This window comes from Ursus americanus, chromosome 21 (assembly GCF_024610735.1).
Source record: "Ursus americanus isolate L20-20 chromosome 21, mUrsAme1.1.p, whole genome shotgun sequence".
In the NCBI taxonomy this organism is placed as follows: Eukaryota; Metazoa; Chordata; class Mammalia; order Carnivora; family Ursidae; genus Ursus; species Ursus americanus.
Genome location: NC_142147.1, coordinates 13,813,765 through 13,840,113, shown reverse-complemented (window position 1 = coordinate 13,840,113; position 26,349 = coordinate 13,813,765). Strand labels below are relative to the sequence as shown.

At 40.4% G+C, this 26,349-nt stretch overlaps 1 protein-coding gene across 2 annotated transcripts in view; it reads right to left on the bottom strand.

Annotated features, from left to right (window-relative positions):
- Positions 1-26,349, bottom strand: part of NUP93 (nucleoporin 93) — a 104,832-nt gene that overhangs the window by 45,714 nt on the left and 32,769 nt on the right. The window contains exon 1 of one of the 2 annotated variants that reach the window (XM_045806832.2): positions 5,324-6,976. The exons of the other annotated variant lie outside the window; for it this stretch is intronic. The gene's annotated coding sequence lies outside the window, so the exon portion shown is untranslated. Of the gene's footprint in view, positions 1-5,323; positions 6,977-26,349 lie in introns of those variants that run through there. 2 annotated transcript variants of the gene reach the window in all.

The window sequence follows — 26,349 nt, the reverse complement described above, 5'->3', positions numbered from 1 at the left end:
AAGATTTGGGGGCTGTGAGAACAGACAGCAGAGGGTGTGTCTCCGAGCCGGTCAGGTGGAAACCAAGCAGTTTTTGCCAGGCTGGTTTCTACAGCACTCAGGATTAAGTTCTACTTAGCAAGCACAAGGAGCACTGTTAGTCAAGACGATGTTTGAGAACCACGTGTCATATTAATTCCCTGCTGGTACACGGTGTCAGTCATTTACACTGCAGTCGAAAATCACAGCTCCTCCCGCTATGCAGCATTGCTTATGCCGATGGGATTGGAGCACTGATCATCATGGCTGTCAGAGAAAAGGGAGCTTTGGTTTTGCTGCAGTTTCTTCTTATTCGGAAATTCTTTTTCAAACATTTGTCTGGAGTCCACTAAAACAAGCAAGAGACTTTTATTTATAACTTCCGGTTGTCTTACATGGAATTTGTCATGGTACGCCTCTGCTCTGCTAACAGTACTTGGGATTTCACTCTCTCTCTCAAACCTTAAGTTTGGAAACATTTTGACTTTACCCTGTCAGAGCTGAGGAAGTACCACAGGATACACCACTCACCATTAATCACCACGGGTAGAGAAAATAGAAAACACTGCCTAGCTGGAGCGGCAAATACAAACTACAGGAGGAGAGAGCAAGACCATTTTATGAATACAAATAGCGTGGAACTGACAGGAAGCTAAAACCTTCCAGCCAGCCCTTGGATACTAGGAAAAGGGCAATCCTGCACTATGGGACCCCTCATACCTATAGCTGAAGGAGTGATCTGCTGGAAGGGCGTGTCAAAATGGCCGGCTCCGTCCCAGCTCAGGGCAGATGGATGTGATGTCCATGCCCGTCCCAGGAGATGAGTACTCCCCTCCTTCGAACTGAGCCAACATGATGGACAACCTAAAAGCTCAACTTGCAGAATGTGTCTTATTTTTAAATGTTTGTTTATAAACAATAAATTTGTAAGTGCATTTTGATTACAACACAGGCCCAGGAAGATTCCACGCACAGCTCAATTAAGTCATTTCTGGCACGACTGTGAAGGAACATCTCTGTGAGTTAGGCTGCTCAAGTAAAGACAGGTTCTGCTGAAAGCTCAATCCATTAGGCCCATCAGTCACCAGAGAGCCCACAAAGAGAAAGACATGGAGTCAGATGCGGGCAGCCGCATAGTACAGCACAGATAAAGAATCAGGTGGTCTGAATTTGGGGCAAAAGCAATTGCTTTGCAGATGTATGACCTTGAGAAAGTTGTTCAACTACAGCAAAGCCATACTTTGTCTACCTATAAGATGAGCTGATTATGCTTCATCAACTCCGAGGCCAGCTCTGAAATTCCAACTCCAGGAGAGAAGGGAACAGGTAAGAAATTAGCACTGTCACTACCAGTATGACTCCAGGTCACTTTCAAATTAATCCATACCTTGAACCACAAAAGAAATACAATGAACTTTGTTTTTGAAGGCAGCAATATTTATTTTACATATAAAATAACCTAAGCCCACACAGAGCTAGACTGAAAACCAGAATCAAAGGCAAATAACATCTTTTCATTGGAATGCTAGTTTCATCTTGCCATAAAGAAGACTCATACTGCTCTCTGTTTTCTAAAAAACCATCCTATATTGGAAGGAGTTATGTTTCTACATAAAAAAAAGAAGAAAACACAAAGCAAGGGATTTCAGAAATGCTGATATAAAATAACTATTTGAAATTTATTTTATCCATATCTGCCACCAATTTCTTAAAAGTAACAATTGGAAGCTATTTAGATACAAGTGCTAATTCAGTCTTTACTTCAGGAAAATCTCAAAATTTCTCTCTTCTAACAGAATAAAAAGTAACTGCAAATTGGCAAAGCAGTGCTACTAGAGGTGTCTCCAAACTTGATTGAAGAAAAATGACTCGTGCGGTGCACCTCTTATCACAGCGTTCCTGGTGACGCCATTTTACTCCTTCCTCACTGCCATCTTAGTGCCACAGAATGCTTCTAGAGCGCTGGCCGACATGCTTGCTTATCTACATTGTGGCACTGCCAGAGCATTCAAAGGTTTGATATGAATACATTTTTTGTAGCAAAAAGAGCCAGCCCCTGACTCTTTACTACCAGCCAGGCTAAAATTGCGTGAGAAAAGCGAAGAGCTTCCAGATTGAAGAGATTTGGGAATCTCCTAAAAGTACCAGAAAGGAGAGCCTCTTCCCAGTAGCCAAACTTGAGTAGATCATGAAAGAGGCAAAGAAACTGGAAAGCAACTGGGTCTCTGCTATCTCCCCCAGAGTACCTCGTACATGGCTTCCATAAAGCCAGAGAAAGAAAACAAGACTAGAATCTTCAACCAAGTTTTACTTTAAAAATTTCAAAGGAAGGCTTTGTGACACCCTTCATGCCATCCAACCAAACATTTTATGCAAGCAAAGCTGCAGTTAAAATGGAGTTCTAATTTGCTGTCCTACAACTCTTTTATTTCAAAGAGCAAGCCTTATAAAAATCAAGGGAAAAGAATCCCTTTGCATTCTACCATATATCCAAACAATGAATATATTAAATGTCCTTCCCAGGGTTAAAATAATTATATTGAGATCTAGGCTCTTATGCTGCAACCCTAAGATTTATGTAAGATTTATGGAATCTTTGTAGGATTCTGAACAGGGCTTAGGATAACTGAGCCTTCCTATTTCAGTGAAAAGACTGATATGAAAATCTTCCTCTCCCTTAGTTTCAAAAACATCTATTAATTAGAGAAAACCAGCATTCGGTGAGTAGGATGAATAACAGCTAGTGCAACAAGACCTGGAAGAACAGCTGGCTTTATAAATTTGATATCAAGTGAAAAGGATTCTCAGATACTCAGTTCTGTGAAGATTAAACTCCTGAAACGGCTACTAAAGGCTTTTGAGCAAATTCTTCATGGTACAGTTTACTGTAAAATACACTTACTACAAATTCTTCAGCGTTAAGTGCCGTTAAAAAAATAAACACACAAATCAAAGTTAAAATCCACTTATTTCCTCTCAGTAAGTGCATAAAGGAACAAAGGAATAAGCCAAGTCAAATCCAATTAATTCTAAGAATCAAGATTTCTAAGCTTACAATCACAAACAAGAGTTTTCCACAAGTAGCTTTGAAGTCAAAACTATTAATTTACAGAAGGCACTAAGAATTATCCCCATTAATGAGAGTGAAAGTCTCAATCTATTGATCATTTAGGACAAAATCTTGTTTTGTTAAAACATTTTTTCTTATATATTTCAGTCAGCTACTATAGATCATTAACACGGAAGGGTTTTCTTCTAAAAACAAACAAACAAAAAAAAAACCCAAAACAAAACCTAAACTAAAATCCAGCAATTTTCTTCAGGACTGGAAAATAAACTGTTTGTAAAAGACAGTGAAAAAAGAAGCCTGAACTCTTAAATTTATCATATTTGGATTTTTTTTCCCCAAGTGTCATTTTCACCTTTTGACTGGTGATAAACTCATACCTCTCATTAACTTAAATTATCAGAGAAGAACTAATTAAAAGCATGTGTTAAAATCACTCAGACATATTCATTTTATCATCACACTTGGTTTCTGACACACACATAAAAACATACATCCAAGAACCTACGTCTTACACCTTTAATATCTGCAGCATTCATTCTAAAGTCTATTTTGCCCATTCAACCAAAGACAAATCTTCAACCTCTCCCCGCTATATGAGTATATGAGAAATACTTACTGTAGACAAAAGGATTCCATTTTCTTTCTGGGAATATTCTCCACCCTCCTAGAGAACTCTTCTATGCAGTGTGCAAATTCATTTTCTGAGTTTTATAGTCACAAAGCTCTTGTGCCACAGAGCCGAACGTAAACGAAATGGCCCTGCAGCTTCCTTCAGAGCGCAGCTCACCTCAACCATGATACAGCTAATTGTTAAAAATGGTGGCTGAGACATTTTCCATACATTAAATTAAGGAGCTCTGATGAAGATGCTGGCATCCACCCACTTCAGACAAAGGAAAATAATTTGCAACTGTACCAAGGCACGGATAATTGAGTCATCTCCCATACAGGGTCAGTGTGAGAGGTTTCCTCCATCTTTACAAAATGCAAACCACAGCTTATTGTCTCATCTTAGAAATCAATTCCTTGCAATGCTGCACTGGGTCAGAGTTTTAAAGGAATCTTTTAGTCATGGGTAAATCCAGACTTCCACTGCCAAGAACAGCAAAATTCTCAGTTCCTCTCCCTTTCCTGAGCAGCTCTCCTCCATTCCCCACTTGACAGCTCCTCAAGTCTTCCTATTGTTAAGAGTACAGAAAGTCCCCCACCTCTGAAGGGAGCTAAATCTCTCAACTAGGTGAGCAATTTCCAAGTCCCTGCTTCGGAAAGAAGTCCAGACCCTACAGGTCCCATGACACAAATACATTCCTTGGGATAAAAAGCTATACATCACTGTCTTCTGTTGTTTGTAAGGGAAGACAACAAGCAAGCTGCCTTTTAACACTGAATCAAAAACATTTTCATCTCTGATATTAATCAAGGTATTAAAAGTGTTATAGGCAACATTTATAATTTCATTACCTCCAGATAATGCTTACATGACTTAGGAAGTTCCAGCTCATGTACAGAAATCACATTCTCTACACCAAAAATGTGAAATATACTTAAAGGACTTACACTCTTTTGTGAATAAATTTAAGAAAGAAAAAGTAACTATCTTAATTGAAATCGCCTACATTTGATAATACTTAAAAGTCCACATCTTTGGTGTTACTATTTAATTCTTCTCATTTAAAGCCTTATGCTAAAGCATTTTCTGTGAGATATCCCAAATACCTCCAATAGTACTTTTTCCCTATAACAAAATATAAATGACTGAATTGAGGCATCCTACATACACACACACACACACTCACACACTCACCTAAAAATCCCAAAGGATCTGGTTTTAGCAAAGAAAAGAAATTCTATTTTAATGCTTGACCTCATATAAGAATTCTGCACTTTACATGCATCTTTCAAAAAAAATCCTAAAGAAAGTCCACACTACTTACTACTTAAAGATGAAGTCTGCAAAAATCTGAAATATTTAAATCTTTAAGTAAATACCTCTGTGCCCCACCCAACAGATTTTTTTTTTTAAAGAAAAATATTAGAATGACAAGGCACAAATCTGAACAATTCTCAGGAGAATCAAGTACTTTTTCTATCAAATAAGTTAAATCTTCTGAATTTATCTTGAAATTTTAAACAAGCCAAGACCCTGTCTTTCGAAGGTACTGCAACAACATGCTGTCACTCTATTTACCAGCGTGCATTTATCTTAATTTCTTTACAAAACATAGACAATCCTACCTGCAGCTCTCAAATTTTAGGAGTTACGGACTGCTCGATGCTGTGGGTCACTGCAGCTCTTCCATACCTTCTATGTGGGATGAGCTGCGCCGGAACCAGTGCTCAAGTTTTTCCCACTCCAGACAGCCACAATTGAGGGGGTGGGGGGGTGGGGGGAGGAAGAGGAAGGGAGAGAGGAGAGGGAGGGAGAGGGGAGAGAGAGAAAGAAGAAAAAGGAAAAGAGAACACTCTGCAAATGTTGGTATGACTGAAGCATTAAAGAGTCCAATTAGACAATGAGATGGCAGGGTCCCCTTAAAAAGGGTACACTGCAGCCCCTGGGGCACAGCCTCATCATTTGTGCGGCTCTACACCAATTCAGAGAAGTCAGCCATCAGTTTGAAAGCACAAACTGAAGGGAGTAACAGTTTATAGGTTACAGAAGGGTATTTTATTGTTAACGGACTGTACCAAGTTAAGATTTAAGAGGGGGAGAGACAACATGTAGCCAAGGAATGCTATGATACTTTTTTTTCCCCGACCCAAGCCACTGCAATTACTCTGATGTGAATTTTTGATGACTTCCGACATCTTGCATGGTTAATAATCGCTTCAGCTGTCATGTTTGGTTAATGTGGAAAGTGCATTTGCTGCATTGTGATGCAGTGCTGTGGCCACAGACTGTAACACCAGTTGTGAAGCTGGTCCCTTAACTGAGCAGCAGGAATTTGCACATGCCACGATGCTAAAATAAATGGTAGTTAAAAGATTTTATACAGCAGCAGACAGATTCTGCCATTTTAGCCTACAGAACGTGCAGGTCCAACATACACAAGCATCTCAGATCGCCGTGCCCTCGCCAGTTGTGCCGTCCTTCAGACAGAACAGTAAATTCACCAGCTTAAATGTTTGGCCTCTCAGTAGTTAAAAGATTTCAATACTGTTTAAATAACTATTCAGATTAATTATAGCTTTGAACAGAACTGAGGCTATTTGCATTTCAGGAATATACAGCCAATGAAACTGTCAGTGACACAGGAAAATGCAGACCTTTTATTAACATATGCTCGGCTCAACTGTCACTTCTTTGTACAACATTTAGGGGAAAATATATGATGTGTAAGTAATGAATATTCCCATTCTACCGTAATGGTTTTTAAAAGAGCTCCTCAGACAAGGATTTTTTTTCCTCCATGTTTTAATGTATAACCTGAAAATTAAAGACTACATTAAAATACCAACCTACACTTTTCATTGTCACTAAAAGAAACTCAATGCAGCAAACAACTGTGCAATTGCAGGAAAGCTCGTGAAAAAGCAAAGATCAAGCCACATGAAGAACGAGGCATCAGATGATTAAACTCAGGCCAGTCAGGTAGTGAACCATCATTACGGTGCAGATTGAGAAAAAAAAATTTTTTTTGCGAGAAAGACCCTTCCATCTTCAAAAACAAAAACCACAAACCCTACAACTGCAATCTGTTGGTTGCAAAACCAATTCCTATACTGCAGAACCAGAATGACACATGACATTTGCCAATTTTGTTATATATTTTTATACAAATATTAACTTGGCTACTTAGCATCTAGAATTTGGCTACTTAAGCTTCTTATTCAACTACAATCATCATTTTGGTATTTAAAGCAGAACCAAGATCTGTTGCTTTAAAAGAAAAACAATTAAAATAATTAACTTACATTTCTTAAATCAGAACTTTAGCCAATTAAATGCTCAGAGCTGAAATGTTGCAGACATTTCTGCCTTTATAAAAAAAATAAATAAATAACAGAAAAAGAACGTACATAGGAACACACGGGTATCTGAACAGTGCATAACAATGAAAGAACTTCTGCTACGAACATAAAAATCAACTCATGATTTCCTTTGTTTTATTCATTGTGATAGCACCAAATGCATAATTTGGAGGTGCATGTGTTAACAAGCGCTGTAAAGCGGAAAGCACTCTAGTTTTGTTTCTTTCCCTAACTTAAAATTAACTGCACCAACAGGGCTATTAGGTGCCATAGCAGATGTCACAGTAGTTGTAGCTAACATTCAACAATTCAAGTTTTGTTTTTTGGGTTTTTTTTTTTTTGTTCCAGACCCAATACAAGGTACCACTAGCAGCTCGGAAACTGCACAAGGAAGGAGGGAGGGAATGTGTGCTGGGGGTAGCTTTGAAATTAACCAGGCTCAGCTTATGCTCCAATTACCGAACAAAAGACAATCCTGGGGGACCTCTCTCTGAACCAGTGCAAGAAGCAAACTCTTTTGTTTCTGATCAAATAAATACTGCACTGGAGCAGAGTCGGTATGCAATAGGAGTCTCTGCCTGGGGATGGAAGGGGCAAGAAAAAAAAAAAAAAAGAACCCCCAAGCCCCCGTGTGGTTAAGTCAAACCATTTCAGTGATGGTTAAAACCTATTCCCGAGGGAGACATCTGAAGTTCACTACAGGAGAGTGAGAAAACCCTCCTTTCATTACTAAAATTTAAAACAACAACAACAACAAAAAACCCCACCTCATTAAGTCCCTATTAAGACATTTTTCTTCGACAGTACGGCCAAGAAATAAATTAAGAGGATATTTCTTTATGCTAGGATCAACTGTAAACCAGCTCACACTCTGTCTTCCTCCAAACTATGACCATGCCAAAGTAACCAGAGGAGTTGTAGAATATTCCCACTACAAAGGACCCTGGAGCAGAGAGTATAGAGAAGTGTTAACTAACCTGCCTCAGACCCCAGGTGCCTGAACATGTATGTGGAGGTCATAAAAAAAATGCTGAAAAGAAGCCACCTTACAAAGGAGGTACTTCTCCACTTGTTTTATCACTAGCTGAACATAAAGTGATCAATTCTTAAATGTTTATTTGGTAGTCCATTATTTCTGTTTTGGTTTTATATAGACCTAAGCACCAAAAACTAGAAGAAAAAAGGGTAGGTTACTAGTGGACCTAGCATTTATTAATATAAGGGATAAAAATGGGCTTGCTTATACAAACGGAAATAATGTTTGATCCTTTCTATCAAAGGGACTGACACCACATTTCAAAATTCTCTGTGCACTGCACCATTCTTAACTACAACAGCTAGTTGTACACCAGATACACACTACATAAAAAATCTAGACACCCAAAAGTATAAAGACAGATGGAGCTTACTACCCAAAGTGGATTAAGGTCTCTGTGTACTTGAAAGATCTCCGAATTTCAGGTGAGGGCCTGAATTCCTAAACAGTGTTTTATGGAAAATCCAACAAAGCATGCCTTTACATAGCTCCTTAGAATTCACTGTAATGAGAAACTTCAATAGAAAAGCTTCCAGTTTGTTATTCCTATTTCCATCTCTCCACAGATTCTACCAATCAGTCCATTAAAGAACTTCTTAGCAAAGTACATGTATAGGAGAAAGATTTTTCCTAAAAAAAGTAGGACACTTTATCCAACTTAAGGTATCCAGATTCCAAAGACTCTCTGACCTTCATGTAGTTAACTGGGTTGAAAGACTTCTAAATAGGAAAAAAAAGGATGGCGGGGGGAGGGGGAGCTAGTTCCAATTTCTTTAGGCCCACACTTGAAACACACCAAGGATGAGACATTTTTGAAGGGGTGGCATTAGTACTCTTTCTTTTTTTCTACTTGTTATCATTAATAAATAAGATTGTAGAACAGAAAAGGGAAGCCATTAAAATTGTGAGGTTTAAGTAGAATTATAATCATAATCCCCAGGTGAAATTATCATGTTCAAGTGAACAACTATAAAGCTCTAACATACCCTGACAATATGCAGGGCTCTATCCAGAAATCAAACTCTGACAGATTCCTGGTGAGCTCTGTTCTACCTTCTGCCAGGTTCACGGGGCTGCTGGGAAGATAAAGCAATATCACTGGTGGGTAAGTGCTTTTAAGAGTTAAGAATAAGAGGCCATGTGAGGCTGGGCAATTACTGTGCCCTATCCCCTAGCCTTCTGAGGCATAGCTGGATCCTGCTTCCCTTCCCCGCCATCACCAACCTCCTCCTGGCTCCTTTCTCCTCGCTGAGACCTTGTTCCCTTGCCCCACACCATACAACTCCCCTCCCATACGTTCATTTTTACTGCCACAGTTCTTACCTCTAGACCAGTGGCTCTGGAAAATTCTGTCTGGAGCTATTCTCTGAACAGTGCTTTTTATCCTATCTCTAAATGTTTCAAGGGCATTTCCATGAGGATGTCTTGCCAGAACATCAAAAACTGAAATGAAATCTCAACTCTCCATCCAGTTAATCTTCCTAACTTCTCTGCCTCGACCAATAGCACCAACCCTTATCCTCGTTACAAACTTCAAGTTATTTCTGAACATCCTTCTTAAGCCCATCAGGCACCAACTGTGGCAGATGTTTTATTCCAAGTGTCTCTCACACATCTTTTCCTCTGTATTTTCTCACCAACCAACCTGGTCCTGGTGTCATCACCATGGCTGGATTATTACAATTGTCTCTGAACAACACCTCAGCAGGTATCTCTTCTACTGGCCAAGCCAACTCCCATGTGTTTCCACAGCCCCCTCTCTTTTCTTCTTGACATTTACCTGCTCCAAAACTTTCGACAGCATGTACTGCCTACATGGCACTGCTTGGCAGTCACTCCTTCCACATCTGATACCCCCTCCCTGACACATTTCATTTCTTAGCACATAACTTCTGTTCTCACCTCCCTGACTTTGGTCAGGCTATTATGCTCACATCCTCTTTCACTTCCTACAAGCTAAGCCCATTTAATCTTTCAAAGGCCCATTCAAATCCTGTCTGTTCTAGGTGGTCTTCCCCAGCTATCCCAGAATTCACCCATCATTATCCATTCCTCTCCTCTGAAGCCCCATGTCATCGAGAACCTCATAGCATTCCCACCCAATTCTGCCTGTCATTTTACACTCTCTTGGACAGTTTGATCCTATTATAGCAATGTTAGTCAGTCTTGACTCTCCAGGTAGAAGATAATGAACTTAGGAATTTATGTTTATTCTAATTATCACCAGTGCCTACCATAGTGTTGTCCTTACTGGGCACTCAACAAAACCACTTCACTGATTTTTATCGGTGCTCACTAGACCCCACCCAGGTAGACATAGGCAACGACTTCAAGGGGAGCTAAATAGTACTTATGCGTGTTGTTTGTTCTTTCTTTCTTTTTTTTTTTTTTAAAGATTTTATTTATTTATCCGACAGAGATAGAGACAGCCAGCGAGAGAGGGAACACAAGCAGGGGGAGTGGGAGAGGAAGAAGCAGGCTTATAGTGGAGGAGCCTGATGTGGGGCTCGATCCCAGAACGCCGGGATCACGCCCTGAGCCGAAGGCAGACGCTAAACCGCTGTGCCACCCAGGCGCCCCAACGTGTTGTTTGTTCTTTCAAATCTCTTTAGCTCCCTGAGATCACTGCAGCCTTAGGTAGTAAGACAGATGCTGAGGTGGTTCTTGGCCAATGTGCAGAGGCACCAAACTCTTTCTGTGACTAAGCATCATTACCAACAGTATTCAATTCCCAAAGTCGGCTTCCTTCTCAGTTGCATCCAGCGCCAAGGAGGTTCAGGGAAGATGAGATGGTCCTGGCCCAAAGTCAGTGGTGTGGCATTCACAGCTGATCCATCCTGACAAATCAGCTGAGAATGAAAAAGCAATCTGCTAATTTTATCAATGACATTTCACCTTGAGTATTGTTTTAAGTGAGGGCCACTAGATGTAGGCAGTCAATAAAAATCAGCTGATTTCTGTATGTCATTATTTAGCAGTAAAACAAATTAAAGTTCCTTCTCTGTTGCTCATATGCAAACTTGTCTGCCCAAGGGTCAAGAAAAAAACAGGGAAAAGAAAGCTCCCTCTGCACTGAGGAGCTGATGAGTTTCTGCTGCCCCAGAGCAGAGTTCTGCCTCTGGTATGCCTATAAACCAAAAAGGGGGGGGAGCAGGGTTTAGAAGTAGGCCAAAACTTAACGCTCTGGGGTGAAAGTAATTTCAGAAGTAATATTTCCACTTTAAACACGTTCTCAGGTGGGGCGCCTGGGTGGCACAGCGGTTAAGCGCCTGCCTTCGGCTCAGGGCGTGATCCCGGCGTTCTGGGATCGAGCCCCACATCAGGCTCCTCTGCTGGGAGCCTGCTTCTTCCTCTCCCACTCCCCCTGCTTGTGTTCCCTCTCTCGCTGGCTGTCTCTCTCTAATAAATAAAAAAAAATTAAAAAAAAAAATCTTTAAACACGTTCTCAGGAAGCAGTTCCCCAGTAAATGCGGTTACTAACGGGAATAGGCTAACATGGGAGGAGGAAGCGTCTCTCCTCAAATATTCCTCCAGGGCAATTCACTGCAGTCCCAGATTTCAGAAACCTAGAATAAGAGCTGTCAGTCTGTGTCTGTCTGTCTGTCTGTCTCTCTCTCACACACACACACATACAGTGTCTATCAGGCCTCAGTATTCAGACAGAGGGAACAAGTGATTTGCCAAGAACTTGTAGACTATATGAAGAAGTTCTACCTCAATTAAAAGAATATATGAAAAAATAAAGTATATGAAGACTCAGAGTCACAGCCATGAAATCTCAGGGGTGATTCATTTCCCCTGTGGCACAGATTAAGAAAATAAGGGACAGAGAAACTCAGATTCTGGCCAAGGTTACACAGTGACCTGGTCTAGGTCTTGGGTTCAGGTTCCGGGTTTCTTGTTACAGAACTCTTTGCACAGCACTATGGGACACTGTACCAAGAAAAACTACTCAAGTATGTATCTGAACCCCAGATTCCATGGAATCTTAAGTTATGACATGGGGATAATGGTGGATACAAAAGAAGGGCTTCTAGCTTACTAGTTCTTATTACTGATGTACTTTACACAACAGATGTATTCCTTACCAGGTTGATTGTAAACAGAATTCTGTTAAACAAATTCTATTTTAAATTCAGTAGGGAAGCTGTTTTTTGAAGGAATACTAAAGCTAAATATCACCCCAAGATTTCTTTTATAAATGCAGACATTCAGAGTTTGGATTTGCTTACTGAAGCAAGGTTCATCATATGATTACTGTTATTTTAGAAAAGAGACACTAATTTAACTTTCATGTAATTTTTTTTCTGTACATATTTTGTATTTCTGCTATTAATTAGAAAACACTAATAAGATGGAAAAGTGATTTTAAAAAAAGACTCCTCAATAGAAAGTAAAGGATGACTAAAATTATCCAATCCTCAACAACTTAAACAGGAAAAAACTGTATTTATTCCATTACCTGGTCAGATTTTCAAATTCACTGTCATACAAAACAGAGTTCCTGAAATTAATCTATGAAGGAAAATTGTAGGCAGGATTCTATTTTCTCATTAATCCTTATTATAAAGTTAAATATGGCATTCCTCAAAGCAAGAAATAAATTTTGGCATTAAGACCTAATAAAACTATACTCAAGGATGCAAGCCTTAAGAAAATTATAAAAGAAACTAACCAGAATAAAAATTATATGAGAATAGCAACAAAATGAATGTGAAACAGAAAACATGGCAACGCCCCACAGGATACTGGCCATGCAAGAGGGGCCAGAAGAGGTGAGAGGAGGCCTTGCCTTCCACCCCTGATCACTTCAGGTCAGGACAGACAACAAAGGCAAGCCAGACAAGTGGCCCTGTCTAGACCCCAGGAACTTACGTTGCCTTCTAAGACACCTGGTCAGGTTTTCATCTCTGTACCTCTCACCTCTACAATAGGAATGCAAGGATTTGCAATTCTAAAACAGTTTTATGAAAATTAGGCTGATTTTAAAATCTGCTTTTCCCACACCATTCTTCTCTCCACCAGCCTTCCAGCAGTGACGCGGGTGGAAATCATTTTAAAAACAACAGTCTAGTTTTATTAACGTGCTTCTTACCACTAAATCCTCCAGCAAACTACTGAGGTGACTATAACATTTCCAATTCTACTACTTTGCCATCTCGCATCCTTAAGTTGATACTGGGGCATTCCAAGTAGCCAAACCCCCTCAGGTAAACCTAAAAACACTGAAAATCTACTAAAGATGGCGACCATATTATATCCACTTGGGGGGCTTAACAAAGCATCATGCACAGGGTTAGGTGCTCAACATACATTTACTGAATAAGCTATAAATTGTTGGGGGCTGTTATTCAGAAGCTCTAGAAATGTCTACGCAAGTGCAGACTGTCATCAGCCTTCTCACTGTGGCGCTTCTTGGCTAATTTACACCCAGAATGTAATCAGAAGTGTTCCTGTGAAGCTGGCTACCTATATATTATTTGAACTTAATCTAATTAAGTTCTATTTAAGTCTTACTAATGAAACGAGTATGATGAAGTATGGGTAAAATGCGTCCTTAAGGCTACTTACGTATGATTTCTAAAAGGAAGAGGTAATGAAGTCTAGTGGAAAGCATACTGATGTTGGAATGAGAAGTGGGTTCTAGGTAGCCCACTACACAAGTCATTCACTTCTCGTCTCAGGTTCCCCATCTATAAAATGGGGAACTGCCACCAGACCTACCTGAAGTAAGAACACTGTGTGTCTCTTCAGCTGCCTATACAACACAATTACTCTTCAAAACAAAGAGAAGCCATTTCAAATGATTTCTAAGACACAGGCTTTGCACATTTTAATACATTTTTCAAATATGCAGACTGATTTAGACATTTCCAAGGAAATAGTTATTCTGCCTCTCTGCTTTCTCTCATGGCATCTGTTGTTACTAGCAGCGAAGGAAAAGTAAAATCTAATGTCATTAACAGTAGACCCAAGATCCCCAGCACTCACTAAATGCGGGAGGAGAGCACACAGAGAAGCAAATGAAAAGGTAAACAAAAGGAGGATGAGAGGAGCTGAAGAGAAAGGCAGAGAAAATCAGGTTAATGAATAAAAACAACAAGTCCATCTTTCATCTCTCCCGGCTCCTACTGATGGCAGACGGTATATTTAATCTGCTGAGAGACCAGATTTAAGGCCTCCCTTTGGCATAGTCCATCCATGAATTATTAACGTTTGCAGAAGCAACAGCACATCCGCTCACAGCGATCAGAGAGGATAATGATGATTAACCAAGATGGGATTATTAATCCCTCCACTTCCCCTTCCTGTCTCCCTCTCTCCTTCATTCCCCTCTGGGCTCTGACTGCTTTTTAGGCAGTGTATTTTGAGCTACAGCCTCAGTATCAGAGTCAATACCTCCGTAGTGAGAGAGTAATCAATGACCAATTATGAGTCATAAGTTTTTAAGATATACACGTTTTTCAGATATATTTTATTGACTGCTAGGTCCTTGATGAAGCAAAAATACAAATGATGGTAGTTACAAATTCTTTATGGACTCAAACACTCAAAAGATAAACATACTGCTTTGCAGGCTCAAAGTTCAGGGTTGGTACACAAGTGGATGAAGTTTAAAAGTTGGCAGGGATGGCTAGAAAAGCAAGATTTACCCCACGCTGGACTTCTGTCATCACTTAATCCAGCTGATCTCAAACTGGAGGACTTGTTAAACAGATTCCAGAGATTTGGATTCAGTAGATCTAGGGTGGGGCCTGAGAATCTGCATTTCTAGTAAGTTTTTGGTGATGCTGATACTGCTAGTCTGGGCACCAGGCTTAAGAATAACCAGCGAAGACTTCCTTCTGTTTGTCGAAAGCATTCAGAGCATGAGAGGCATGGAGAAGGAAATTAAAACCAACCTGAGGCAGAGAGCTAATACAAGAACAGAGATGAGATCTGCAGCTCCTTTCCCTTCTTATCTCCCAGGGAAAAACCTAGATGCCTGAAGGGCTCTGCAATATGTCTGCTGCTCCAAAATTAACCCCGTTCCATAACACTCCTCCTCCCCCACCAAAAAATGAGCTAGTAGGATGAATAGTTAACAAATAGTGAAGAACACATATGAAACTGAGAGATAGATTAATTTATAACTTAATTCCTAAAACATGAGAAACAAAATCAAATATTCCCCTTTCTTTGCTCATTTTCTTCCCCATCACTCCCTCTTCTTAGGATTTGGCTTTAATGTATAATCAATCCTCAAAAAAAAATGAGTAAGTTGTAACACCCTCACCTAAAACCTTAGTTTGCTACGTACAGAAAATTCTTACACACCCTCAATAGCTAGCTGAGTCAGGCACCAAAAAAACAAAAGGAGAATATTACCAGAAGCTATTAGGAAAGGGCCCCAAATAAGGAAACACACTTTGGGGCACCCATTAGAAGAGCAAAACATAAGCAGGTTAAGTAGATGGATAAAAGTAAATACCACTTCTCTGGGGTTAGCAAATGCAATTGAAAACACAAGTAATGAAAGCACATGAGGAAGAGGCAGCCAGCAAGGCCAGGCTTGCACAGAACCATCTTTCCACCTGGCCCAGTTCAACGACACACCTAACCGGGGTTCACTCTACACTGCAAGACAGATGTGGTGTTGCACGCGTGAGGCTGCAGGAACCATTCTAAAAGCCATGATTTCACAGCTAAGAGATGCTTGGAAAAAGGGAGGTACACTCCCCCATTAGCAATGGCTGCCCTTGATGGGATAGCCAGTTTAAAGGGGGAGGGGAGGGGCGCCTGGGTGGCTCAGTCGTTAAGCATCTGCCTTCAGCTCAGGGCGTGATCCCGGAGTTCTGGGATCGAGCCCCACATCAGGCTCTTCTGCTGGGAGCCTGCTTCTTCCTCTCCCACTCCCCCTGCTTGTGTTCCCTCTCTCGCTGGTTGTCTCTCTGTCAAATAAATAAAATAAATCTTAAAAAAATAAAAATAAAAATAAAAATAAAGGGGTAGGGGAAGGAGAGGGGGAGGGATGTAAAGGACAGAAGGAAAGTGAGAAGGAAAGGAAGACAGAAGAAAAGATAAAAGAACAGACAAAAGGAATAGAAAGGAGGACAGCCTAAAGGAAGGTAGGAAACTGGGAGGAAGGGAAGAATAGAAAGCAAAAACTGGCAAAAACAAAAAAAAACCCAGAAAACCTCCCCCCTAATCTGCTCTAAACCCTGATAGTCTAGTCCACCTAAAGTTCCAAGTATGACGTGTTCCGGTTTGCCACTCTGCATTTGCTTGCCACCAACGACCTCCTCAGACAGCATAAACCAGGCTGCTTGGCTCTATCCAGTGCACCAAGTCTCCAGAGACAGAGCCCCTTCACATAAAGGACATCTGAAAACTTTTCAGGGGCAGCAACAAACATTGGTATCATTTTTGTTCCAAAGTGTACCTCGGATGGGAAAAGTGAGGTTTGCCAGCACTCGGTTTACGGTATTACTCTTCTAAGTAGCATTTTCGTCCCTACAGCTGATTTAGTTAACCAGCAAACCTTTCACATGGAAGGGAATAAATAGAAATGTCACTTCAAAGAAACAGATAAAAGGTCTGAGAGGAAAGACAGGACCAAGACATCAAGAAATGACCAGTGGCAAAAAAAGTAGCTTAGCATCTTTGCAAACAAACAAAATCATCGTCGTCATCATCGTCATCCTCATCATCAGGAATTTACCCAACCAGTCACCCATGACACCTTCCTCAGCAAGGCATGATAATAAGGATACAGGGCAAGGAATTAAGAAGTATCTGGGTTCAAGTTCCACCTTTTGATAGTAAGTAATCTCTCCATCTTGGTTTCAGTATGTTCCCCTTCTAAATAAAGATGATGCCAACACCCATTCAACCCACCCCACCTCGAGGAATAAGACAGTGATGGGCAAAGCCCACCGCAAGTTATCACCAAATGGAAGAAGTATTATGGTGTGCCACTCAAAGTTCACATAATATTTCTGGTCTGTTACTTTCCCCTAGATCTTCCAAATTAGGACAAAGTCACAGATAACCATTCTTTCAAATGGTTCAAGGGGAGCAGCAAAATGACTTAATAATTGTTCATGAAACCAGCATGTCTCAGATTCCTTTTCACACATTAGGAAGCTTTTCCATTACAGAATAAAGGAAAAGACTCTACATCGTTTTATAAGAATTAACAAATTCTGATCTACGAGGGTCATTTTTATAGCCGATCTCTAACACATGCTTTATGGACTGGTTCCTCACCTCCCCGTTAAGTCAATTTTCCTTGTCCCTTCAAACAGATGTTCTACAGCCTCAACTACCTCGTCCAAACAATTTAACACTTCCAAAATGGTGGCTGTTCTGACAACTTTGAGGGGCAAATGGCAGTCAAGACAGCATACGCGGGGGCCACTTTCCAAGTTCTCTGAATTAAGCATGTCTTTCTTACTTTTGTAATTGGGGGAAAAGTGAGTTTTCTCTCCCAAAGCCAATCGGTTCCCACTCAGACTCTCAAAATCCCAAATTGAATGTTTCCTTGTCATCTAACTCCCTCAGCCCTCACCCTCTCTTCCAGTCAAGAGGTGTCCAGGTTGTGAAAGACGAGAGGAAAAGTCTTTTGCAGACAGTTATTACTTCTCCTCCAACCACTCTGAGCCTAGCTCCCTCTGTAAGCAGAACACTTGACAGGCCCCTTGGCTAGATTCTAGTCCCAACTTCATGCTAGGAGAGTGGCACCAGCCACACGCTGAGGGCCACTTAAGTGGGAGCGCCTAACTGTGACCTACACTCTGGACCTGCTTGGTCTTCTCTTCAAGGTTCGGCTACGTTAGTCTACATTCATTTGTAAGAGCCTGTCAGTCCAAACAGTAACAATCTGTGTGACTCCAGGACATCTCACTTTTATGTTGTCTCCCAGCAGTGAATGAATAATTTTGCTGTAGAGAAATTCTTTCCTGTATTCTGGAGCACACACAAAGTCAAGGGCTTTGTCTGTGTCTATAAAAACCAAACACACATAATACCCTTAGACAGCCAAATCATATTATAAGACGCAAGATTTCAACATTCCGGCACACTGCCAGAGCTTAATGGCCAGTCAGACGCTAAGTAAGGAAATGGGTCTGCATTAAACCTACAAATAAGTCAACAATCAATAGTTCAGGATTACAGTAAAAAACTTGATGTGCCCTTTAAATTGCTTCTAGCATCATTCTTCTAACTCAAGCTCAGCTTCAGAAGCAAAACAAAACAAAGATGATCAAGCAAGAAGCTGAGCACAACCTATTTTCACAAGCACAAAGACTTGGCATTTTGAAACTAAAAGCTGCTCCAAGATTTCACAGAAACCCTTTACAGTATACCTGTAGGGCAGCAAACCTGAGAAATAATAGGGTGAGCTTTAGACAGTAAATTATACTGACAGCTCAGCAAGCACAAAACTATGGCAAAAAAGCAAGCACCTGGAGATAAACGGATAAAGGACGTTTGGCCTTCCTGCAAAATTCATCTCCTCCACCCCTCCAAAAGCCAGCAGCACTTTGTATAAAGGTTTAGAAAGCATGTTCCAGCTTTTCCCCACAGTCAACATTATTTTACTACTAAGTGGATGTAAATAAGAGCAATGCCCACCCCATCCATTCGCTGTGGGCTTGCTACTCTTTATTTTGCTCTAAATGAGCAATCAAAGAGCAATATTTCTATTGTAACACTTCCACTACTTTCCACTTTCAAATATATCTTGAAAATTACTTCTTTACTAAACAGTCTTGATATACAATGAAATTTAAAACCTAGGGGACTAAGGGTTCAGTACTGAACTCAAACCAACAGAAGGGAGTTCAAATCTGGCATATCTAGCCTCTGTAGGCCTTAGGTTTCCCATCAGTGAAATAAGGTTAACAACAGTATCCACTTCAAATGGTTACTGGAAACGCGGAAGTGTTTATTACAGTGTCTTGATGAAATAAATGTTCAGTAAACCTTAGCTCTGCCTCCTGGATTTTAGCTGGGGTAACACAGAAGACGGGAATTCAAACTTTAGTGCCACTATTTACTGCACCAGCAGGGATACTTAAACTAAAGAAAGGAAGGAAGGTAGGGAAGCAAAGGGGAAAAGAGGAAAGGGGGAGAGGGGGAGAAGGAAAAAAACACAACTGTTTAAACTAGTCCACTCAAAGTGTGGTTGAAGGAGTACCAGACCCTAAAGAGTTGGTGCCCAGTCTGCAGCAGGTAAGTACAAAAACGGAGAATAAGCATTTAGAAACTTTTAGAGGAAGCTGATAGAGTAATTTTGTCTACTGAATTTAATTTGAAAAACTAAGGCTTGTATTTTGCATGTCTTTTATTTTGTGGGTTTTTTTTTCCTAGTAATTCATTTTTACTGTATTTTCCTAAGATTATCTCTCAGCCTCAGATGAACTGAGGAAAAAAACCAAAACTCGTTTGGGAGGCACTGATTCAGTAAGCAAAGCACCTTCTCAATGAAGAACACCCATCACCATGCTCATTCAAGATGAAGACCTCTGGGGCAGTTTGGGACCTCATAATAGAACAAAGTGCTACTGTGAATGCCCATAAATCCTCAAGGATCCACAAGGTAGTGCATGTGGGTGGCTCAGTCAGTTAAGCTTCCAACTTTCTTTTTTTTTTTAGATTATTTATTTATTTATTTGACAGAGAGAGCGAGAGAGAGAGAGAGAGAGCGTGCACACAATCAAGTGGAGCGGCAGGCAGAGGGAGAGGGAGAAGCAGACTCCCTGCTGAGCAGGAAGCCCTACATGGGGCTTGATCCCAGGACCCTGGGATCATGACCTGAGCCGAAGGCAGAAGCTTAACCAACTGAGCCACCCAGGTGCTCAAGCTTCCACCTCTTGATCTCAGCTCAGGTCTTGATCCCAGGGTCCTGAGTTCAAGCCCTATGTTGGGCTCCACACTGGGTGTGGAGCCTACTTAAAAAAAAAAAAAAAAGATCTACCAGGTCCTGAGCTGGTCCTTCTGAGACAGACTGGTATGTACTATGGATAAGAGAGAACCTAGTAAGAGAAAAAGTACTCCCAGATAATATCACACCAGAGTATTTTGGTACCTTGAACAAATCAAGCATATTACAACCTTCCATGACCATTTCTACCTGTCATTTAGATAGTGACAGCATTTTAAAATGTTTTCAATTTTAAAATTAAAATTTTAGACAATTTTTTCTTTTTGAAAGAAAAGAGAGGAGTAGAGAAAACTCTTCCTCATATCCTACTGCTCATGCCATTCAAGAAATAAAGCAAAGCAGGTAGTAATAATAAAAATCAGCCAGTAAATGCACACTCCCACTTAAATTCTGCTGACTTAATCCTCCCCTTTGTTTTATTATTTATTTATTTATTTATTTATTTATTTATTTATTTATTTATTTATTTTTCTCCCCTTTGTTTTATAAATGAAAGGAATGGCTCTGTCTGTCCTGGTTGTAAATATGTTCTATAAGACAAGGCTTCTTTCCATACAAGTTCTCAGAAGCTGTGTCAGCTCAGTCCTGCTTAGCAGACCCACTGCAGTGCTTCAAGAGTGGTGGCTCTCTGAAAAGCAGGGGCAGGATTCGGCTGTGGCATCTCGGCCTCGCAGCCACTCCGTGGTGAGAAGCGAGGCCTCACCCTTCTGTCCTCCAAGATAATTAAAGTGGAGCACGCACCACTGCTGATCGTTAGAGTTGCAGACCGGGGGCTGTAAGTACTGAGGGCCTGAGCCTCAGCTCGGCTGCCAGCAACCTGAGCTGGAGAGACTCACTCAACCTCTCCATATCTGAAGTGCACAACAGAAGCCAAGCAACTGGGAAATGGGGAAAAAGCTTAAAAAGAAAGCAATATATACTAGTTCTGAGAGCTCTGCAGCAAAAGAATTCTACTACAGGTCTTGTCAGTAGAGGATATTACCCATCCTTTCTCCCAGCTTCTGTTCCTGGTCCCCAGCAAACAAATAAAAAGAAGCGAAACCAGGATCTCCCCTGTCTGGGCCCCCTCTCTCACTTCCTTCACAGAATGTGGATTCTTAGTGGAGACTGTGGGAACCTGGGTCCCAAAGTTTTGTATCCAAGGAGCCACGCTGTGCCACCCCCAACAGTGCAAGGAGCCACATCAGGCTACAGGCCTGGAAAGCTTTAAGATCGAACGTTCCAGAATGGAAATAAGAGATCACAGGGTGCTGCAGCAAGCGGATCAAAGTGGTGCACAGGGTCAAGGGCTGCCATCTGAGAACGACAGACTGGTCTACAGTAATGCATTCGATATTCGATGAGGTTTTAACCCCATTTAAATTACATCCGCTCCAGTATCAAACAGTTCAGCAGATAAAAAGACATGCCCATTTCTGCCCTGAAGCCAAGCAACTTAAAGACACCAGACTGCAGATGACAATTTATGTGCCCCCCACCTCCAGAGTGCTGGGGCTTCAATAGGTATCGGCAGGTTTAGAGACAGCTCATGAAGGAGGGAGGGCACGACTCAACCCGGTTCAAAGGCACCAGGGCTGGGTCCATATGTGAAGTGCTCTAGTAAATTGTTAGATAAATATTTTAGCCATCGGCTTCTTCCAAAACACTCTTACGGAACCATTCCAACTTCTTTCTTCTTTAGTTGGTAATTGATATTCCTTTGCTCACTACAGGATATAAGAAACCTCAGAGAAGACAAAAAAGCCTGTCATTTCCTGCTTGCTCAGAATGCATTCAGCATCCATTTACTTGCTTGTTCTGAAAGCCCCGCATTCAGGAGTAAGTGTGAATGGATAAGTAAAAAGGCTGAAATCTTATATCCTTGGCTCACATAAAAGCAGTTTTTCACATTTTCCACAGACGATGCCTTTAACACCCATTTTTATTCCAAAGTCACCATTTTTAATTCCATTCACAGGATACTTTAAGGTAATTGCATACTTTCCACCAGACCACAAAGCCTACCTTTTCCCTTATCACAGACAGGCAGAAAAATTAAATCATTTCAGTACTTACCCCAGCAATCAGTCTCAGACTACCTAATTACAAACACAAAACAGGATGGTACATTAACCTGCCTCTGGGAAGACACTATTTTTTCTTTTTTACATGTTTACTGGTTTTCACCAGCTCTGAGATTTACAACAGGTCAGAGTTTAATGACAAAGAACAGCAAATGTATTTGCTAAGGAGGGGTGATGTGGACACTGCAGTGTTCACACAAGAAGACAAAGCCTGGTACCGTGACTGCCCCGAACAAGCAGACAGGGCACAGTGAGATGTAGGTCTTTTCCACATGCAGTTCGGTCACTACAACTGAATGCTGGCTTAAAATGTAGCTGGCGTTTGTTCCAGGAAAGTGTTTCTCTCTAACTAGCAGGCTTAGGATCCAGTGAGAATTGGGTTCATTATCTAGTGAACTCAAGAGCATTAACTATAGGTTGTTTAATTTAAGTCCAGGATAAGCTGCAAAAGGGCAAGATTCAAATATCCATTAAAGTCTTCTAAAAACTCCAAAGAAAGGCTACCATGAACTTCCCACTGACTCTCTTAGGGACAAGAGGAATATAAGCAAGGAGGTCAATAAACACAAACGCTTAACTAAAAACCTTCACACTGTTAGATTCTCTTACATGTTTATATGTGAAAACATTTAAAGAGAAAGATCTTATTCCTTCAGAGTCCCATCAATTAAAAAATTTCTAATCATCCAATTTGGGATAGATCACCACTGCAGAAAAGCCTGCTCGGGCATATTAACAACAGAAACAACATGGGAGCTAGGTATGTTTTGCCCACTTAAAACATTTCTCAGACTGTTATACAAATGATCAGCATGCCAACAGATGCCAACTCTCAATAAATGAACCCCATTTCTTCCTCAGATTTACGTTTCAATGACTACTTAATAACCCTGGAGTTCAGATACTGTTCATCCATTCAGACTGCACTTTCCTGCTGATCTGAGCAAGGGAAAGCTTACTGCACTTCTTCAATATCAATATTTTGCCAGTAATATTCCTGAAGAGCTGCTATTAGCACACTAATCATTCTAGGCAAGGCTGACCCTCTTTCCAACAAACAAACTGCCACAGGATTTCTGGAACCAATTCCCCACTAACAACTTGCCAGGACTACAAACACACAATTAGCAAGCAACACAACCACTTTTCCGCTTAGTTGTTAGATGTAGCTGCATTTAAGCAGCAGTCTCTTAGTTCTGAAGATATAAAATTAAAAGATAAACCATGAAAATAACAATTTAGGTGATAATGGGTTACACAAGCAGTGATTCATTTTTATACTTAACACCAAAGCTATTTAGTTCTTTCTGATTACTTAAAAGATAAGTTAAGAGTGGTCTGAGCATACTCTACATTTCCAAGGCCAAGGATAGAAGGAAGGAAATAATGAATATTTTATTATGGATACAGTGTGGTAAGCAAAACAAGTTTCTAACAAAGTGAATTATTACTGCATCATTATCTTGTATGTGATAAATCAGTTTCCCGACTCTAATTTTTTTATAGTTATTTTATCCACTATTTAAGATTTCTTTTGCTTCCTACTCATATAGGACAGGACAGATTTCCACCTGGAAATTTAGATTATGAAGACCTTTAATATAGGATCTTTTCTTTCTTTCTTCTTTCTTTCTTTTGGTAGAAGGGGCTGAAGAAATAAGAATCACTTATTCAAATCTAAGATTTGAATGGGCTGCCAAGTTAATTCTACAACATAAGCTAAATTTCTTTTTACTTTGTGGAAAAACATTTGGAAAGTTTTGTTTTTTCCTAAGCAGTAAAACTGACACTGTATTTGGAGGCTATGGTGAGAGAGATCTGAGAAGACCATGAAAGAGGGTGTGAGGAAAGCCTCACAGGGTCAGACTGAAATGAGGGCTCGGACATTTCAGAGGCACTACTCCAGGCTAAGGAAGGTGATAAGCTAACGCCTATCGTATAAAAGAAGAAAAGAGTTAGGCAACCTGGTGGCTGAAGTATGAATATGAGCGCGTGCGCACACACACAAAGATAGCTCCTCCTACTGCAAGAAAGTATCGCAATTTAGTCCCACCTGTACATACTCCAAACGCTAGGAATTTAATACTTAAGAAAAGCAGATGGTTTTTCTTTTCTTTTTTTTTTTTTAAAGATTTTCTTTTATTTATTTGACAGAGACAGCCAGCGAGAGAGGGAACACAAGCAGGGGGAGTGGGAGAGGAAGAAGCAGGCTCCCAGCAGAGGAGCCTGATGTGGGGCTCAATCCCAGAACGCTGGGATCACGCCCTGAGCCGAAGGCAGATGCTTAACGACTGCGCCACCCAGGCACCCCAGCAGACGGTTTCTATTTTAAAAATGTCTCTGTAGAAATCTCTTAAACATATTACAGAGTGTAAGCCTGTTTGGAAACAGTAACTACTATTTAGCATGAATCAGATATGGGTCTTCCCATAGCCTGGAAAGAGAATGTTAAGGGTGAGATCAGATACTTGGTTGAGGTCTGTAGTCACTGGAACTAGCAATAGACACCTTAGCCCGATACTCCATACAGCTATTAAAGAGTGAGATTTGACAATGTTTCATTAATTACAGTTAATTTAGTCTTAAAATTCCTGGCGCTACAAGTGTAGTGGGTTGACATGTGCCCCTCACCAAAAAGATATGTCGAAGTCCTAACTCCTAGCACCTGTGCATATGGCCTTATTTGGAAATACGATTTTTGCAAATGTATTAAGGATCTCAAGATGAGATCACCCTGGATTTAGGGTGGGCCCTACACCCAATGACTGGAATCTTTCTAAAAGAAAGGAGAGGGAGACTAAACACACAGGAGATAAACCTTGTGGAGATGGAGGCAGAGATTGGAGTTAAGGAACAGCTGGTGCCACCAAAAGTTAGAAGAGGAAAGATTCTCCTCTACAGCCTTCGGAGGGGGCATGATGCTGCCAACACCTTGATTTCAAAGTTCTATACTCCAGAATTGTGAGAGGATAAATTTCTAATGTTTTAGGCCACGGAGTTTGTGGAAACTTCTTGTGGCAGCTCTAGGAATCTAATACAGGAAATTTAGCAATAATATTATTATACTTTGGTCCAATGCCATCTGGAAATAATACAGCCTAATGCAGAGAAACTGCAGCTCCCATTTTTATGGCCAACTCAGGCAATTTCTGCACAGACTTCTTGAAATATACATGTAATCTAGTGAAAAAGCCCATAATATAACCGAACTGTGTAAATCTGCACTTTATTACTACGTGACACACATCATCCAAGGTACACTAGGTCTGTTCAGATCATAGTAAAGACATGCAATCTGCCCTTGGTAATTTTTTTCCGAAGACAGAAGCGAGCAAGTGGACCTGTGAGAGGACTTGTGCTTGCAAGCACCACGAAAGCACGTAGAGCAGTATAATCATTTCAGTGCCATACCTTGTTAACAGTTGCTCTTCACCACTATGACACAAATGTACAGGCCTTCTTTATGACCATTTCCAAAAAATAAAATCAATAAGCATTTTTAAAAATTCTCCTAGCATCAGCCATACATATATTTAAGTAAATCTTTTTTAATATGTTACCTTTGCTGGCCACAGCAATCTTTCAAAAATTACATTCTCAGTGCATGCCAACATCCTCGATTATGACAAACAACGAAACAGTTAACAGTGGAAAGCCTATATTAATTTCAAGCTTTCCATTAGAAACAGACGGAATATAATCAATGTCTGCCAGACAGAAAAGGACTACATGTATCAATATATGTATCTATACAGGGAGAAATGCCTTTTCAAGCTTATAAGTAATACAAACAATGGATGGTACAAAGTCTTGGACAGCATTTGTCAAAGAATGCTTCAGCATTTCCTTCTATGGATTTATAAATTGACATAATAAATTCACTCTGATTGATACTTGGCACATGGAATTAGGGTGCACTCTCATCTCGAAAACTGCACTGCTTGGAAAAATTTATACACAAACATCCATTAGATTTATGCTATGTGAATCCTGTATCTCAATAAAGCTGTTAAAATAAATGAGGTAAAAAAAAGTCCATGAAACAATATATATGGCTTTTCTAAAAACAAACAACTGAAAATGACTAAGTTAACTCTTCTTGGATAATCAACACATGATGAGAAGAATTAAAAGGAAGACTGCTCCATGCTCAGGCCGAAAGCTGACTTGGCTCTTACATCTGACTACTAAACAAGAACTCAGGCAAGGATACGTTGATACTATATGTATGCGGGGCTTAAACATAGGTGAGCCCCACAATAAA